The following is a 20,896-nucleotide window of genomic DNA, read 5'->3' as shown; positions in this document are numbered from 1 at the left end:
TCAAAATTCCGCAATCTCTACTCCCTTTGGTGCATTCCTGTCAGATTATAGGGGTATCAGCTCAGAGGCATGCATGCACATTTTGAACAGGTCTCATTTTGTGTGTGCGTGTGTGTGTGCGTGTGTGTGTGTAGAGAGGACAGGCAAGCAGGGGAAGCTTGAGGAGGGGATGTTCTCTAAGATGAGTGTGTCCACATTTGTCATATTGAAGTGGGCTCAGTCTGCTCCTGTTTGAGACAGATGACTTATTTTGCTCCCTGCGGTCCTCCTCTTATTCTGCATCTTTTATCCCCCACTGATCCGCCAGGCGACCTGTGCCGTGTGCACAAATTTCATTTTTCAGTAGCCATGCGAGTGAAAACTCCAAATGTCATATTTTCTGTGCCCCCGTGCTTGCTCATGCGTGCGGGACAATGCTGTCTTCAGGTGTGACCGTGATGCGGGTGCTTTGTGCTGAGAATGAGAGCGTGGGGGCTCTTGCAGCATGCTGAGTTAGGGAATGGAAAGTGGAGAGTGCAGTGGTGCTAAAGCTCTTCCCTGCTGGATTCGGCACAAGGTGACACAAAGACACCCAGAGCTAAATGATGCAGAGTCTCACTGTCTGCAGGCTGACTCCTGTATGTCACACACCAACACACACACACACACACACACACACACACACACACACACACACACACACACACACACACACACACACACACACACACACACACACACACACACACATGCACACACACTCACTCACACGCTCAGATAGACACTTTAGGAGGTGCTGACAGGTCCTCTGCAGAGGTTAAAAAGCTTTCATAGGCAATCTAGAAGCACCGAGTTGATGGTGCTGGTCCCAGAAGTCCTTACCTACAATACAAAAGACTAAAAAAATCCATTACGAAGGAATATAAGTATATATAATTGTGCATAGACACAAATGTGGTCATGCATAATGTGAACAGAGCACTTGCATATAACAACTAAACATAGAAATGCACAAATACACACACAACTTGGGGAAGACAGTAAGAACATTGGGTAGTGTGAGAAAATCAAGCTGGCATACGTGCATGACCCCCCCATCCACACACACACACACACACACACACACACACACACACACACACACACACACACACACACACACACACACACAGACACGCCTCACGGAGAGACCTCACCTCCCACTTCGTTTTCGTTCCAAACTAAGCTCGCCTCCTCTCAACTCCTCACTTCATCACCTCCTTTCAAATTTCCCTCATTGCTGTACGCATGCACGCACATGGACAGCACTCCTCCGCCCTGCGCGCACGAGCACACGCACACACTCACAGACAAGCATACTTGAAACAGATCAAGTGTCACTCCTCCCTGGCTTGCAGACACTCTCGTCCTGAAAAAAAAAAAAGGAATCACCAGCTTCCTCCCCTCCGCTGATTTTCACCCAGCTCTCTTCTTTCCATCCATCTCCTCTCCTAACACCCCTATCACCACACACTCCCCTCCCGCACCCTTCCATGCCACCTCCTCCCACCCCATGCTATCCCATAGTGCTCTCTGCTGGGAGGATTCAGAGGTACCCTGTAATTTTGGTGCCAGTGGAGCTCTTAAGTCCTTCCTAATCTTCTGGCTACATAGGTAGCCAACCTGTGTGTGTTTGTATTTGAGTGAATGTGTGTGTGCATATATATGGACATTGAGACTGCTCTTGTTTCTGTGTGTGTTTTTGCATATATGTCTGTTTTTTGCCACCATTTCAGATGTGGTTATGCCTGTGTGAGGATGTGCATGCTTATGATGTATTATTTTCTTATTTTGGAGAGATGCACCACCTCTGGCTGTGTGTTGAAGCAGTTTGCAAGCAACATGTGTAAACGAAGTGTGTCCAGAACTGTTCATGTTGATTGGATTCCTGAATGTGCATGAGCATCGTTATGGCATCAAAACAGTGCCACAGTCCTTGCCCGCAAAACCACACTCTGTGTACATGTGGCATCGCTGCGCACAAAAATGAGTTATTTTACGTTTTCGAGACCTCTGTGAGCATGCAGCGGTGTCTTAAGGCTGGTATACACTCTCGGACCATGTAGTTTTAGCGTCCTGTCTGATGGCGTATTGGTTCATTTATAGCTCTACTGACTATTTTGGACTGGTAGTAGTCGATTCACAGCGATCGGTCTGCTACAGAATACCAACGAGGAGAATTTACACTTCAACGACTCTCGTTGGCTTTGACAGTTCGGATTGCTCGTTTACAATAAAACAGTTGTTTTTCTCACTATGATAGGGCGACATCATCCTTGCCCAGGCACACCCTCCTGGTTTTTTGGAGTATAAATATTTGGGGTTTTGGCACCAGCCACAGGACTAGATCTGCCCATTCTAAGTCTATGAGCACAAACTGATGAAGACTACTCAAATGAGCAGCAACATGTCTTCCAAGACAAACCAAGCAGTCCTGTTGAGATCGATTGAATGCCCTGAGATGACAATGATCTGGATGAACGAGAACCTTCATAGACATATAGATTGAACAATTTTAGTCGCAGTATTGATCCCTGGGGTACGCAGCAAGATATCTCCACTGCTGTTGACATACTTCCACCTATTTTCACAAATTGCTTCCTGTTGGTTAAGTAACTTCTTATCCAGTTCAAGACTAGCCCTCTGATTCCATATCGTTCTAATTTATTAATTAAGATATTATGATTAATTGTGTCAAATGCTTTTGTTAGATCCTTAAATACTGCTGCTGCACACTGTTTGCCATCTATTGCATTGGTAATCTTTTCCGTTATATCGATTAATGCCATTGACGTTGAACTGTTAGCTCTGTATCCGTATTGGTTCCACCTTTATTAATTATTTCTCCATTCTGTTGTTGAATAATGTTTCCATGATTTTAGAAAATTGTGGCAGTAAGGAAACATGTCTGTAGTTAGTAAATATGTGTTTGTCTCCAGTCTTGTAAATCGGAACAACTTTGGCCATTTTCATTTTGGTTGGGAATTTGCCTGTTTGAAATGATAGATTGCTAATAGGGTTGTGGGAAAAAATCGATTCCAATTCGAATCGCGATTCTCACGTTGTGCGATTCAGAATCGATTCTCATTTAAAAAAAATATTTTTAATTAATTTATTTTTTAATTTTTTTAATTCATTCATTTTTATTTTTGTAATTAATCAATCCAACAAAACAATACACAGCAATACCATAACAATGCAATCCAATTCCAAAACCAAACCCGACTCAGTAACACTCAGAACTGCAATAAACAGAGCAATTGAGAGGAGACACAAACACGACACAGAACAAACCAAAAGTAGTGAAACAAAAATGAATATTATCAACAACAGTATCAATATTAGTTACAATTTCAACATAGCAGTGATTAAAAATCCTTCATTGACATTATCATTAGACATTTATGAAAAAAAAAAAAAGAACAATAGTGTCACAGTGGCTTACACTTGCATCGCATCTCATAAGCTTGACAACACACTGTGTCCAATATTTTCACAAAGATAAAATAAGTCATATTTTTGGTTCATTTATTAGTTAAAACAAATTTACGATATTGCAATCAGTTGATAAAATATTGTCCTTTACAATTATAAAAGCTTTTTACAAAAATCTACTACTCTGCTTGCATGCCAGCAGACTGGGGTAGATCCTGCTGAAATCCTATGTATTGAATGAATAGAGAATCGTTTTGAATTGAAAAAAAAATCGAATTTGAATCGAATCATGACCCCAAGAATCGATATTGAATCGAATCGTGGGACACCCAAAGATTCACAGCCCTAATTGCTAATATATGTTAAAGGCTCAAAAATGTCTTCAATAACTTTTTTATGGCTTTCATATCTATTTGGTCACAGTCAGTTGAGGTCTTTCTTTACAATTTTGGCAATTTCTTCTCTTGTCACATTAATGAGGAACATCGAGTTGGGATTTCTGTCTATGGTGTCATTCATGTCCTCAACTTACCCAGGATTTGGAATATTTTCCTCTTGATTTGGACCACTATTTACAAAGTACTTATTGAAGCTCTCAACTCCTTCCTTCATATTGTCACTTTTTACATTTTACAAGTATTGGGGGTAATCCCATTTAGCACCATGTTTAAGAATACTATTTAGGATGCCCCATGTTGCTCTCATATTGTTTTTGTTCTGGTTTAATAAATTACTATAATATTTTTTCTACATGTTTGTAAGATGTTGCTTAGCTTGTTTTTATACATGTTGTACTTATTTTCTGCTTCTGTTGATCTTTGTGTTATAAATATTATGTACAACATATTCTTATTGCAAACATTTATCAATCCCTTTGTCGTCCATGGTTGATGGTTCATGGTCTTTTTTTGTTTCTTACCAAGTTGTTTCAATGGGCAATGCTTGTCATAAAGCATCATGAAAGTATTAAAAAAAAATACCATACGCATCATCGACATCATTTTCAGAGTACAGATTGTCCCAACTTTGATCACTTAGGTCATTCTTAAAAGCAATCATACTTTCCTCTGTGCATCCACCTATCCTTTTTCTACCGCTTGTCCCTCTCGGGGTCGCGGGAGGTGCTGGAGCCTATCTCAGCTGCACTCGGGTATATTCTTCAAAATTTATTTTTTTCAGCAATGTTCTCCTTTTAGTTTCCATCATAGATTGTGAAAACTGGTAGATGATCAATATCAGATATTAGCTAACCACTTGTGGTATTATTATCAAAATCATTATTAAAAAAATCAGTAAGTGTGGCACATTGCCCTCTGATTCTACTTGGTCTTGTGATTTTAGGATACAAACCCATACTGTACATTGTGTCTATGAAGTTGTCAATAGTTGTATGCGTATTAGGGTTCAGGAGGTCAATGTTAAAGTCACCACATAAGAAAAGTACTTTTCGCCTAATTTCAGTGAAGGTTGCTTTGATCCAATTTTCAAATATGTCAATGTTTGATTTAGGTGATCTGTATATACAACTGATCAGTATGTTTTTGCTTTTTTCATTACATATTTCAATGGTTATACATTCCAAAATATTGTCAATAGCCATTGACATGGTATTCACCACTTTGTAGTTCAAGTCCTTCATCACGCACACAGCTAGTCTTCCTCCGTTCTTGTTGGTTCTGTTGATGTAATTTAGTTCATATCCTTCCAGTTCAAAATCTATTCCTTTTTTTCATCAAGCCGTGTCTCTGAGACAACGATCACTTTGAAGTGGTTGTTGAATTGTTCTAAAAAATGTTTCATGTTATTGACAGTTTGTTGTCGGCTTTAATGCTGTTATTATGTTCATATGTATAATTAAAGCAATTATTCTGATGTGGGAAAACAAAGTTTTTGTCTGGATCTATATCATTTTCCAATTCCAGATGTTTTTGTTCCATGCTGCAAAATGTTTCCAATTCCATATCAAGTTGGGTGCTGTCAGTGATGTGCATCATGGATGTGTGTAGAATGAAGTTAGTTCAGTTCTCCAACAAATCAGGTTTTTTCAAGTGTATGTGTTAAATGTATCTGTCTAAGTCATCAATTCATTTCACCGCCAAAACTTTTGCTTGAGAGAGCCATTTGATTTTATGAATATTTTACAGTTTGATACCCAGGTTTGTTGTAGTTTTCCTTGTTTTCTCAAGTGTCTTGCTTTTTTTGGCAATGTCCGCATTCTTTTTGGTGAGATGTTCATTTATGTACAAATGTTTTCCCTTTCAGTTTATGTCCTTGCCTCACAAGTGCAATTTTGTCTTTTCTGCTCATAAACCTCATTATGATCACGTTTTTTTTTTCATTTGTTCTTTTGGGCAGTGGGTTAAAAGCCTCAATGCTTTGCTGGTCCACGATTATTCCTTTGCTTTGCAGGAATGTTGTTACCTGTTGCTCCATTGGGCCTTCGTCCTTTACATTGATGTTGCTGCTGTCCGCGTGATGATGACATTTGGGAGAATACCGGAAGAATCCTTCTCGGAGTGAATGAAGGCGTGGCAGAAAAAACTGAGAATGTGCATTAAACTGCAGGGTAAAAACTTCAAAGAGAGAAAATTGTAGTTTGGATTTTAAATGAATCTTTAGTGACAGCAGTCGTGGAACTTTTCTGACACATCCCGTAACATTCCTTCCACATAAAAACAGCCACACCAAAGCTGCCTGGTAATGATTCTGATGAATATGTGAGTTTTGTTCTATCCTCTGCCAGCTTTGATTATAGACAAAGACACATGATAATGGAGTATTGGTTTGGCTGTGCATTCCTAATTAATTTGAACTGGTATGCAAATTCTGAATGAGTTTTCTTCACTCAAACGTATGGAATAAGCTCTGAAGAGGAGGTTGTAGGTTGATTGCTGATCTCCATTTCTATTTCTAGGACAAAGCAATGGAGGTCTGATAGGCTGGGACATCTATTTAGATCCATTTCATTCAGGCATAATCAGGCTTTGGCCCTGCCCTAATACTGAGGATTAGAAAAGGTTCAAAGTGCAAACATTCAGATCCTTTGCATTATTCCAGTCTGTCAACCTCACTCTCAACATCTTGTGTGTGTGTGTGTGTGTGTGTGTGTGCGTGCATGTACATGCTTGCATGCGTGCTAGGCTACAGGGGAGGGTTATCTCTGGAATCATGCCCATAAACCTAATCTAACCCTCTCTGTGCTTATTCATGAGTGAAATATTTTGTGCAAATAGCCTCTATTTCCCTCCACCCCCACTCCTTCCTCTGCTTTGTGAGCGTAAACAAAAATGAGATGGAAATATTGCAGGTTTGAGAAGTGGCCATTTGTGTCATGATGCTGTGTTTAATGCACAGCCACACTCCTGAGAGTGCAGCCTGCTTTGCCTGAAATGGCTGATGTTTTGCTTTTATGCTAAGTGTCAATGATCAGATTGTGGTTTTGCCTGTTTTTTTCCGCCTCCAAAATGTAGACATAACTGTTGGCGACTACTATGTGGTGCCTGCTTGGCTCGTCTAAGTGGAAGTCTGAATGCTGTGGTGCGAGGGAAAGGAGGGCAGTGTGTGAAAGGTAGCCAATGAATGTCACCTCTCATCCACTTTCTCATTAAACAACCTGTTCTCTGTCTGTCACATGGGCTGTATCTAGCCTCTCATTCTGGGCTTAGGGCAGATACATGCAAACATAAGTATAGCCACACAGACATACTGCCTACTGCGCGGTATGGAAGCGAGCCTCATGGGCTGGACAGGAATAATAAGCAGCAGATGATTCATGATGGAGATAGGGAATGTATTCAGCAGGACCACCTGAGTGACCTCATTTAGCAGACCTGAGAATAAATATAGAGCAGCGCATCGTACTCTGGCCTTAGCTGGTGTCGTTTGGGCCGGTCAGAACAGCATCTCTAACGCGTCTCCCACTCTTCTGCTCGGAGCACCACAGGGAGCAATTGCCCCACACCCACTCCAAATGGCTTAGTGGAATCAGTGCATATTCTGTACATACACAGTACTAGAGATGGAAAAAATTATCGATTCACCGATGCATCACGATTAGAACGTGGATGATACTTAGACAAATGTCCAAATATCAAATATTTACGTACAGTAGTTACCAGGGTTCAAATTTAACCACAGCAACCGTGGCAAGTGCCGCGACTTCCGTTGTCACGACCGCCATTGTCACTTGCCATCGTGCCCAAAAAATTGACTGGCATTGACGGCATAAACATGCCGTGACCGTCCTTGACTTTTTACTTGTTAATGGACGATTGTAACGTAATTGTTTCGTCGATTAAATTGATGAAAACACCCCGACATGACTTTTTTTCTTACATTTTCAACTGTTTAAGACGTTAACGTTAATCGGTATAAACAACATTGGCGCAGCCATTTTTGAAGCATGTGTCAAAGGTTAACCGACAACGAGAACAGCCAAGTTGTTCCGAGATTTTCCGAGAGATACACTAGTTACATCAATTACAGACTTTTGGGAAAATGTGTATATATATAAATTAGGGTTGTATCAATACCAATATTTTGGTACCGGTACCAAAATGTATTTCGATACTTTTCTAAATAAAGAGGACCACAAAACAATGGCATTGTTGGCTTTAATTTAACAAAAAATCTTAGCGTACATTAAATTTTGTCCTTAAATAAAATAGTGAACATACTAGACAACTTGTCTTTTAGTAGTAAGTAAACAAGCAAAGGCTCATAGTTAGTCTGCTGACATATGCAGTAACATATTGTGTCATTCCCCATTCTATTATTTTTTCAAAATTATAAAAGACAAGCTGTAAAAACGGGGCAGCACGGTGACAGAGGGGTTAGTGCATCTGCCTCACAATACGAAGGTCCTGAGTAGTCTTGGGTTCAATCCCGGGCTCGGGATCTTTCTGTGTGGAGTTTGCATGTTCTCCCCGTTACTGCGTGGGTTCCCTCCGGGTACTCCGGCTTCCTCCCACTTCCAAAGACATGCACCTGGGGATAGGTTGATTGGCAACACTAAATTGGCCCTAGTGTGTGGATGTGAGTGTGAATGTTGTCTGTCTATCTATGTTGGCCCTGCGATGAGGTGGCGACTTGTCCAGGGTGTACACCGCCTTCCGCCCGATTGTAGCTGAGATAGGCTCCAGCGCCCCCCGCGACCCCAAAGGGAATAAGCGGTAGAAAATGGATGGATGGAAGCTGTAAAAACTGATTATTAATCTACTTGTTCATTTACTGTTAATATGTAGTTATTTTCCGTTTCAACATGTTCTATCTACACTTATGTTAAAATGTAATAAACACGTATTCTTCTGTTGTTTGGATACTTTACATTAGTTTTGGGTGATACCACAAAATTTAGGTATCAATCTGATACCAAGTAGTTACAGGATCATACATTGGTCATAATTTAAGTTCTCATGTGTTCAGGGACGTATTTCCTGAGTTTATAAACATAATATAAATTTAAAAGAAAAAACATTTTGTGGCGATAAAAAATATTGATGTAATCATAGTAGTATTGATGAGATACGCTCTTTTATTTAGTATCATTACAGTTAATGTCAGGTGTAGATCCACCCATGGCATTTGTTTACATTGTGATGCCGGTGAGCTATTGTATCCTCCTACAGTGTGTAGTGAAGCATGTTTAGCTATTCATCGCCCTGCAGGGATGATACTTGTAAAAAACTCACTTTATTTGTCGCCATGGAGGCGAGGATTTGTCATTTAGAAGAAGCTAAAACACTGTCAATTGCGGATGCACATTAGCCGCTAACTAGCTAGCCATGTTTTAAAGCACTTCTTCCTGAGTGTTTCAATGTTATAGCTTCACCTTTATCGTTAGTTTTTAAGCCAAAATGCGTCCATTCTCCCTTTTCTGTCTACACATTGCGTCTACCTGTAAGTACTCTGTGATTGTGCGCTGCCGAACATGCGCCTCTGTTTGTAAAACCAGCAATGTCACGACGACGAGCCTTCATGCCTGTAAAAAAAAGAATATGGCAAACCGGTACTTTTCAAAAAGAGTATGGTACCGTTTTTGATTCATTAGTACCGCAATACTTTACTAGTACCGGTATACCATACAACCCTAATAAATATATATATATATATATATATATATATATATATATATATATATTAGTGCTGCAACAACTAATCGATTAAAATCGATTATAAATATAGTTGGCGATTAATTTAGTCATCGATTCGTTGGATCTATGCTATGCGCATGCGCAGAGGCAATTTCATTTATTTATTTATTTTAATTTTTTTTTATAAACCTTTATTTATAAACTGCAACATGTACAAACAGCTGAGAAACAATAATCAAAATAAGTATGGCGCCAGTATGCTGCTTTTTTTCAATAAAATACTGGAAAGGATAGAAATGTAGTTTGTCTCATTTATCCGATTATTAATCGATTAATCGAAGTAATAATCGACAGATTAATCGATTATCAAATTAATCGTTAGTAGCAGCCCTAATATATATATATATATATATATATACAGTATATGTATATATATATATATATATATATATATATATATATATATATATATATATATATATATATATATATATATATATATATTTGTGTGTGTGTATGTATATATATATATATATTATATACACACACACACACACACACACACACACACACACACACACACACACACACACACACACACACACACACACACACATATACATATATATACACACATATTCAACTTGCCTTGGTGCCCTAATATATGAGCCCTCCTTTAAGGCAACATTTGCCTCGACCTTAAAATGTTCAAATTCAAGGCCTGAGTTACTACTGTATTTTTGTCTCATTCATTAAGGAGTGGGATTATCCAGGGCTAGTTGCAGTGTGCTCAAACAACCACCACGTACCATGTCTGAACAGATAATAATGTATTATTTCTTTCTCTTTCGAATTTATCAAGTCGGTAGTGCATTCCTCACTCATTCTTCACTCACGCTTTATGTGAAGGATGAGGCAAAAATGCATCATCTTCCACTCTTTAAACTAAGATCTTTTACGGCCATCACCGGAGAAGTTCCTTCAGCCATTTTACACTGTCACCAATAAAACCTTTTGCAGATAGTATACAACATGGTTGTCAAAACGTTTTCAACCCAGGGCCACATATTAAAAAAAGGCAAAACATGCAGGAGCTATTTTAATATTTTTTTTATCTTGAATTTTTTTTTTTTATAGTAGCTAAAAATATATTATTATTATATTATATTATTTCAAGTCAAAACTTTACGGCTGCTTTGAGTTATGGTGACAAAGCGAATTATTACCTATTAGTGTTAAACTAAATCTTCTTTTCCTCATTAAATAAATATATGTTTAGGCCTTTTAAAAGTAAGGGGAGGCAAAGTGCTGATAAAAACTAAGTATACATTTTTAATGTAAATAAAGTACCGTTAAAATTGCAGCAATAAAAACAAACAACAAAAAAGAGCATTTTGTGATTATGTGTTTAGAAAGATACAAGAAGGTGTGTGTGTGTGTGTGTGTGTAAATGTATGTATATATGTGTATAAATATATATATATATATATATATATATATATATATATATATATGTATATATATGTGTATATATATATGTATATATATATATGTATATATATGTATATATATGTATATATATATATATATATACATATATGTATGTATGTATATGTATATATATATATGTATGTATATATATAATATGTATATATATATGTATATATATAATATATATATATATATATATATATATAAATATATATATATATATATATATATATATATATATATATATATATATATATATATATATATATATATATATATATATATATAGTAGGGTTGTCCTGATACCCGGTACCGGTACCAAAATGTATTTCGATACTTTTCGATATAAAGGGGACCACAACAAAATGGCAGTATTGGCTTTATTTTAACAAAACATCTTATGGTAAAGAAAACATATGTTTCTTATTGCAATCGAAGAACAATTTTGGCCTTAACTCCCAAGCTAACTATCTTACCGAGGAAAGTTGCAGACCGCATCCTCCAAATATTCGACATGCCTTCCATTTTAAATAATCCTTCATCACACATGTACTGCCATGAAAAGCAAGGTCTGATTTGATGTGTTTAGGGTGAAAGGTTCTTTTTATGTTTATGCTCGAGGTGTTGTTGCCAGTGGCTACAGCCATTTTTCTCTTCCGGTCACCTGTTGGGCTTACTCACACACATTTCTCTCCGTCTGGGAAAATACAAGCGATGACGTCTCACAATTTTTTGTCAACAATGTCGACTAATAGTTGCAACCCTATTAGTAAGAATCAGTCTTATTTAATCCTACCCCTTCTCCATATGAATCCCTTCACACTATAACATTTACATGTCAACACTTTGACATTTTGTCATTTAAACTTTGTTCACTTTCCGTAATAAAAAAAGCATTAGCCAAAAAAGATGAAAGGTAAAAAGGCAATAAAGGAAGTAACTTATAATTATGTAAAATGCGGATATAAATAAAAGTAACATTATTTTCATACTAGAAGAGCTGGAATTAGGTCAAATTTCTACATGTACAACCTTGAGGGTGTTCAATGTACTAATTACTCATGTTAATACAAAAAAATATATATGTGTATATTGTGCATATTGGAACAGAAGGCTTTATTCATACCCAGCGTTTCCTCCTGTAAGTGAAGCTCCAACATGTATACTCTATATTTCCCATCGTCAACATTTGGCACCTGGTTTCTCTTATGACTTCAGCAGCTGTAGATCTTTTGTTCTCCCACCAGTCACTCTGCGGCCAACCATCCACACCCACAAAGGCCTTAAATCATAGTTATAAAAACAGCTTTGGAACCGACTGCTTTATTTGAAAAAGCAACATTTCTTCACGCGATGACCATTTCTTTCACTCTTCCGGGCCGCTAGCAGTTTTTTTCCCCGTTAAATCATTAGCACCAGCAGGCTGGGGCTTTCTTTGTTCATGGCTTTATCCCCTTGTGTTTTTATCTCCGCAGAGACGCACAGGAAGACCCAATTCCCCACTTTCCTCTTTCCAAAACATGACCAACGACCTGTTAATATCTGGAAATCCTGATTTGGATTAACATCAGTATGCAGGGATGAAATGAAAGAGTGGGAGAGGTTTAGACAGGGAGGAAAAATGGAGTGAGAGGAAGAGTAGATAGAGTGAGTGAGAGGCTTTCAGATTAAATGAAAAGCTGACAGCGTGTCCTTGTTGTGTAGTCGGGTTGGGGTGTTTGAGAGCTGTGGCTGGCAATCATCTTTTTCCTGGGTGAACTCTTGACATGATCGATGTAAATACTCTGATATCTGACAGGTTATAATGACAACACGGTCTTTAACAGTCAGTGAATGTTGTTTTTTTGGTGCTCAACACTCGTTTCTCTAGCCTGCGTCCATCTTGAATAGTACTCAAAATAGTGTTTCACATGGAATAGCACAGAAGAAGATGTGGTTAAATTTGGACACAGTTAATCAGATTATTATTTCCAGCAGCAGAGCTAAAGCCTTGAATTATTTGACGTTTGAAATGGCCCGAACACAAACAACATATAAGTGATCATCTCTTTATAAATTCGGCCTGCCTCCAGCTGTTGGCCTAAACAGACGCCTCAAAGGGCAAAGCTATCATCGTGCCACATCAGTAATGCTGGAGCCTGCTCAGCCAGCCTGAAGGAATAGTTAATTTAGATGACAGACGCAAGTTAACACTGAGAAGATTTGCTCTCCCTGAGTGGATATAAAATGCAGAGCATGGTGCTCAACTCGTATTCAGATTATTCAAGTGCCTTTGAGCTCATTCTTCAAAGAACCCATTTTCGGGTAACTTGGCCCCAGAAATGTAGAAACGGTGAAGACAAGAAATTGGTTGGAAAATGGATGACTAAGGTTAGTGGCCAGGGACACATCTTAGACATTGAGACGGTGTCGAGACCTTACTGTCTTTTAAATGTTCTCCTGACATACTCTTGGCATGGCTTTAAAAGACTTAACGGAAATCTTATGACTAACTAGCGCCATCGTGGATAATTGCACATCAATGTCTTTTTAAGAGTTCAGCTTAACATACAGTACCTTTGCATTTCTGGCATGGAAAAGATTAAAATCACCACTCACCTTGCGGCATGTTTTTACCAGGCGCTCCAGTTGTACATATAGCAGAGTTTGATGCTGACATTATCTGCAGTGCTTCCAATGCATTCATTTTTTTGACGTGTCCAACTCAAATGAATTCGGATGGCCACAAATAGATTTGGCTCTAAACGTTGGTGGTATGCATTTTAATTCCGCTTCTTAACACTGCTCATACCCACCTGGTCTGGCCGAAAAAAAGAAGACATAGCAGGAAGGATCAGTGTTACCAATTTAGCAACTTTGGCGCTATGTTTAGTAAGTCAAATATGCTGCAAAGCAAATGCTGTGTCCAAACACATTTAAACAAAAGTCACTTACCTGACATCTGTAGCGTTCTTTCAAAGGCCACTTACACATAAACACACCTTAACTTCATTCCAAAGGTGTTCTATCGGGTTCAGGTCAGGACTCTGTGCAGGCCAGTCAAGTTCATCCACACCAGACTTGGTCATCCATGTCTTTATGGACCTTGCTTGGTGCACTGGTGTTGGAAGAGGAAGGGTCCCGCTCCAAACTGTTCCCACAAGGTTGGGAGCATGGAATTGTCCAAAATGTTTTGTTATCCTGAAGCATTCAAAGTTCCTTTCACTGGAACCAAGGGGTCAAGCCCAACTCCTGAAAAACAACCCCACACCATAATTCCTCCTCCACCAAATTTCTCACTCCTACCACTTTGTGGCTGAGTTGTTCCATTTTCTTATAATAAAGCCGACAGTTGATTTTGGAATATTTAGGAGCCAGGAAATTTCATGACTGAATTTGTTGCACAGGTGGCATCCTATGACAGTTCCACGCTGGAGGGGCCCAATCTTTCACAAATGTTTGTAGAAACAGTCTCCATGCCTAAGTGCTTGATTTTATACAACTGTGGCCGGGCCAAGTAATTAGGACACCTGATTCTGATCATTTGGATGGGTGGCCAAATACTTTTGGCAATATAGTGTATTAGGGATAAGAATCTTACGACAACTCAACAATTTGATTTCAATTCTTGGGGTGACAATTTCGTTGAGATGGTTCTCAATTCAAACCGATTCTCGCAACATATTATTTGGTATAAAAATAATAAAACCTTTTCCAAACAGATTACAGGATACAAAAGCTCTTCTTGGCTGCTGACATATGACGTACACGCGCAGGGAGTAAGCACGGATATGGCCTACAAAATGAATTGGTTTACAATTGTAATGAATAAGAATCATGATTTGGATGTGAATCGATTTTTTGAGAACCCACAGTAAATATATTCATATTTAGATTTTTCTGTAAGGAGCCTTCAGTTCAATGCAAAGATACAAAGGTACAAAGATACAAAGGTGCAAAGATACAAAGGTAATTCTCACACATCAACATTGAAGGACTGTAAATGTTTCTTCGGTGTTGCATTTACTCTGTAATCGAATACAAGCGGTCATAAAAGGCATACTATTTTTAAGGGGGAGTGGGGATCCAGACATGCAGGGAACCTCCACAAGCATTACCACTGCCATAAATGGCGAGGTGTAGAAGCGTGCAGTACAGCCTCTGATTTGCAGAAGCCATGACTAGAAATATAAAACAAAGATTGTCTTTAAATATAAAAATTTTTGGCCTCAAATAATTCTTACACATGTGTAATGGCCAAATATGTAAATTATACAATTTTCACCTCGAGAAATACATTACGGTGCTAAAACACATGTCTATGTATACAAAACTGTTTGGTACTCTGGTCTACACCAAAGTCCTGGTTCAATTAGTGTTAACGCTGACATTGTTTTGTTTGACGGCTCAGAAATCCCAACCGTATGGTAGTATTTTTTACCAGCTGAAATATCCCAAAGTGAACCGTACTGCATTAGAATATCCTTGCAAACTTAATGCTGTCTCCCTTGCACATGTCCCTCTGTGGCGCCTCTCTCTGTCCTGTTGTCCACAAGGCAGAATTTACTCCTTAATTGATCTTATCGCAGTCATTTGCACACATTACCGCATACTCTGGCCACACTGACTAAATGTTGTGGCTCTTCTCATAATTCAAAGCCAGAGTTAAGATCTGATAGTGTAACATAATATTAGTGCAATGTATTATTTAGCCGTCCTCCATTTTGCCAGAGAACAAAGCTGAAACTCCCCGGGGTAACAAAATGCCGACATTAATTATACCTAGCGGTGACGAGGCATGAATCAACTAGATTACATTTTTGGAGAGCAGCGGAGGTCCATTTCAACCCTATTTGAAGACTAATTAAAATGCCAGTGTAGAAACTCTGCTATATTTTTGGACCCTATTGCCTTCACTTCCACAGTACAGTACAGTACGGTTCAGCTTACCGCCGTACAGTTTGGAGCGAAAAACACGGGTTTATGTTTCTACCACAGAAGGCATAGGCGGAATGGATCTTACGATATCTCCCTGAGAACCAGTGTCCTTCGCTTTTGTCAGAGTTATTGATTTGGAATTCACAACAAATGTCCACTGCAGAGGACACTGCCTCAGAAGGATATAACAAGTGCGACATCATACCAGCATGGCAGCGTAACAATTTTTAAATGTGATTCAAACAAAACTTATATTACAAACCCCGTTTCCATATGAGTTGGGAAATTGTGTTAGATGTAAATATAAACGGAATACAATGATTTGCAAATCATTTTCAACCCATATTTAGTTGAATATGCTACAAAGACAACATATTTGATGTTCAAACTGATAAACATTTTTTTTTGTGCAAATAATCATTAACTTTAGAATTTGATGCCAGCAACATGTGACAAAGAAGTTGGGAAAGGTGGCAATAAATACTGATAAAGTTGAGGAATGCTCATCAAACACTTACTTGGAACATCCCACAGGTGAACAGGCAAATTGGGAACAGGTAGGTTCCATGATTGGGTATAAAAGTAGATTCCATGAAATGCTCAGTCATTCACAAACAAGGATGGGGCGAGGGTCACCACTTTGTCAACAAATGCGTGAGCAAATTGTTGAACAGTTTAAAAAAAACCTTTCTCAACCAGCTATTGCAAGGAATTTAGGGATTTCACCATCTACGCTCCGTAATATCATCAAAGGGTTCAGAGAAGAATCTGGAGAAATCACTGCACGTAAGCAGCTAAGCCCATGACCTTTGATCCCTCAGGCTGTACTGCATCAACAAGCGACATCAGTGTGTAAAGGATATCACCACATGGGCTCAGGAACACTTCAGAAACCCACTGTCAGTAACTACAGTTGGTTGCTACATCTGTAAGTGCAAGTTAAAACTCTACTATACAAAGCCAAAGCCGTTTATCAACAACACCCAGAAACGCCGTCGGTTTCGCTGGGCCTGAGCTCATCTAAGATGGACTGATACAAAGTGGAAACGTGTTCTGTGGTCTGACGAGTCCACATTTTAAATTGTTTTTGGAAACTGTGGACGTCGTGTCCTCCGGACCAAAGAGGAAAAGAACAATCCGGATTGTTATAGGTGCAAAGTTGAAAAGCCAGCATGTGTGATGGTATGGGGGTGTATTAGTGCCCAAGACATGGGTAACTTACACATCTGTGAAGGCACCATTAATGCTGAAAGGAACATACAGGTTTTGGAGCAACATATGTTGCCATCCAAGCAACGTTACCATGGACGCCCCTGCTTATTTCAGCAAGACAATGCCAAGCCACGTGTTACATCAACATGGCTTCATAGTAAAAGAGTGCGGGTACTAGACTGGCCTGCCTGTAGTCCAGACCTGTCTCCCATTGAAAATGTGTGGCGCATTATGAAGCCTAAAATAGCACAACGGAGACCCCCGGACTGTTGAACAACTTAAGCTGTACATCAAGCAAGAATGGGAAAGAATTCCACCTGAGAAGCTTAAAAAATGTGTCTCCTCAGTTCCCAAACGTTTACTGAGTGTTGTTAAAAGAAAAGATGATGTAACACAGTGGGGAACATGCCCTTTCCCAACTACTTTGGCACGTGTTGCAGGGATGAAATTCTAAGTTAATGATTATATGCAAAAAAAAATAAAGTTTATGAGTTTGAACATCAAATATCTTGTCTTTGTAGTGCATTCAATTGATTTTGGGTTGAAAAGGATTTGCAAATCATTGTATTCCGTTTATATTTACATCTAACACAATTTCCCAACTCATATGGAAACGGGGTTTGTAGTTAAATACACGAAAAGCAAACTTTTGGTGAACATTATTGCTCAAAATGGAATCATAATGAAAGTAGGGTTTACAGAAACCTCGGTACCACTGTATTGCAATTGTTAACTGAACTAGAAAATGTAATTTCAATAGAAATTGAATATGAATGCTGAAAAGCCGAAGCCAAACTGAAATCCTGTAAGTTAGCACGCTCGCCAGATAGCGACAGGGAACACAGTATATGACAATGAAGTGTATTCCCGCAAAATTAGCCAAAAGAGCCAGCATGCTAATGTTAGCATGTTTACATGCTAATGTTAATTAATTTGCATGCTAATGTTAGCATGCTTACATGCGAAGATTAGCATGCTAACAGTAATACAACATGTCACTCTGAGGTGTATCGTTAGTGATAGCATGCTAACTTTAGCATGTTAGCATGCTAGCAATTAACTGACATTAGCAATGACCATTTTGAACGGTCTGAATCGTTTTAGAAAAGTGGAAGTTTGAAAAATTGCCTATTGATTTTGAATGGGTAAAAATATCCTGGACAATGTAGATTTCAATGTAGGTGGGCTGCATTTTGAAAGTGGAATGGTTCGAATTGGTGAAAATATTTGGGAGAAGGTGGAATAACTGCTCAGTGGCCTTGTGGTTATAGTGTCCGCCCTGAGATCGGTAGGTCGTGAGTTCAAACCCCGGCCGAGTCTTACCAAAGACTACAAAAATGGGACCCATTACCTTCTTGCTTGGCACTCAGCATCAAGGATTGGAATTGGTGGTTAAATCACCAAAATGATTCCCGAGCGTGGCCACTGCTGCTCACTGCTCCTCCCACCTCCCAGGGAGTGGAACAAGGGGATGGGTCAAATGCAAAGAGTAATTTCACCACACCTAGTGTGTGTGTGACTATCAGTGTTACTTTAACTTTAACTTTATTAACAATTACAATATTGTATGAACTTTGTTGTCTGCACTGTACAAAATAGGTAGCCTACCTCTTTTGTCTATATTAAAAACACCACTGTGGGTATTTATTGCAAAAATAGGTCCCCTGCTACCGCTGTTAATTACTGTACTTTAGAGTACCAACATTTTTCCAACGTACAAAAAAACTTTACGGAATTCAACCAAACTGTATTGCGTTATGGAAATAGGGCCTGCCCAAGGTCTATGTTCTCATAACGAGGTGGCCATCTGAAGTAATCACCGGGGAGATGGTCCATTAAGTAGGAGGGAGGGAAGTGAAAAAGTTTAAAAAATAAATAAACAAGGTGGACAAAACACAAAAATCCAGAGGGTAAGACGGAAGAGGAGGGGAAACAAAAGCATTTAAGGGGAAGGGAGTCTGTTAAAACAGCAGACCTAACGGATATGGCGATCATTTGGGGAATTCCAAACTTAGAGCTGCCACCACACAAATCACACACACATGCACACACGCATACAGTACACACACACACACATACACACAAGCTACATTTTGCGTAGCCTCTCAGTGTTAAGGTCAGTGCCACAGTCTGTCTCGTTTGGTCATTATCATGGGCCCTAAAATAGACAGCCAATTGTGTCACGGTGTGTGAAGTGAGTGTGACATTAAATAAACAACCTTCCGACCCGAGCCCCTCGCTCATGTCAGAGCAGAACAGACACTTTAAAAACAAACGAAGAAGCTGACACTTCTAATCAACGCGACTGCACACACACACACACACACACACACACACACACACACACACACACGCACACACGCACACGCGCACACACACACACACACACACACACACACACACACACACACACACACACGCACAGGCAAATATTATTGGATGCAGTCAGCTCTCGTGCTTAACAGCCAGTCAAGTAGCTTTGAGTGAGGACGCTGGACAAGGTTGAACTCTGGCTGCTACACTACTTACACCAGGGGTGTCCAAACTTTTTCCACTGAGGTCCGCACACTGAAAAATCAAAGCAAGCGGGGGCCATTTTGATATTTTTTATTTTAAAAACCAATACAATATATGTATAAAAAAATATATCTTTAGGCCTCCACTCAGGCTTGATCCCGGGGACCCAAAAGGGATTTGGTCCAAAAAATATAAAAAATGTGTCATTATTCAGTATTATTATTTTTATTATTATTCAAGGTTTAAATCTCTAGATCAACATTCAGTCTATCTGTCAATATAACGTTATTAAAGATTTAAGTTGTATGCTCTTTTTGTCAAAGAAAACCCTGGTTTTTTTAAGGAAAAAACACAAAATATGTAATTTTTCACCCAATAAAATTTTCAAGTGGAATATTTGAGGTTATATAATAATTGGAGCCTTAAAAAGGTCAATAACTCATAATAACATTGATTTTAATTCATTATTTTAAATTTTTTTTTTTTTAGCAATGACACTTAAAAACAAACCACACAAAAATTATTGAGGATCCAAAAGGGTCCTCCTCATTAAAGTGTTAAAAAATAAATTATAATATTTTTTTAACTGTTTACTTTTAACACAATAATCTCAAGATCAACTTCAGATCTATCCGTCAATTATAAATTGTATTGTTGTTTATGTTTTTTGTTTGTTCGTTTCAGGCCCTTTTTAAAAAAAAACAGCTTAGTTTTTTATATGGCAAACACAAAATATGCAACATTTTCCCCAAAGAATATCTCAAAGTGGAATATTTAATGTGACGTAATTGGAGCCTTGAATAGGTCAATAATTCATAATGACATTGATTTTGATTCATTATTGTTTTTTAAAGAAAGATACAGCCTGCATGGCAGCTTTGTGTTATTAGAGTCAACATTGCAACATTTTCTTGTTACATTTCACCTGTTGGCTCTTTTACACCACTTTTTATGTTTTTTTATTTCTTTTATTGTACTTTTAGAATGTGCCGTGGGGCCATTAAAAAATTACCTGTGGGCCTCAAATGGCCCCCGGGCCACACTTAGGACACCACTGACTTACACACACGTACACACACGCACGCACAGGTGTCCGACCATACCCTCCTCCTCCACACCCTTTTCCACAGGCTCTAATGTTGTTCCATTCATTTGACTTCACTTCATTGTGTTAATGAGAGATACGGTAGAGAGGAGCTGGTGCTTGATTGAGG

The 20,896-nt window shown here is 38.7% G+C and overlaps 1 protein-coding gene across 1 annotated transcript in view; it reads left to right on the top strand.

The window, feature by feature from the left end:
• efnb1 (ephrin-B1) overlaps positions 1-20,896 on the top strand; it is a 127,724-nt gene that overhangs the window by 81,039 nt on the left and 25,789 nt on the right. The gene's annotated exons all lie outside the window — the stretch shown is intronic.

The sequence above is a fragment of the Nerophis lumbriciformis genome, linkage group LG35, assembly GCF_033978685.3.
Source record: "Nerophis lumbriciformis linkage group LG35, RoL_Nlum_v2.1, whole genome shotgun sequence".
Taxonomy (NCBI): domain Eukaryota; kingdom Metazoa; phylum Chordata; class Actinopteri; order Syngnathiformes; family Syngnathidae; genus Nerophis; species Nerophis lumbriciformis.
The sequence above is the reverse complement of the archived record's forward strand: the minus strand, read 5'-3'. Positions and strand labels throughout refer to the sequence as shown.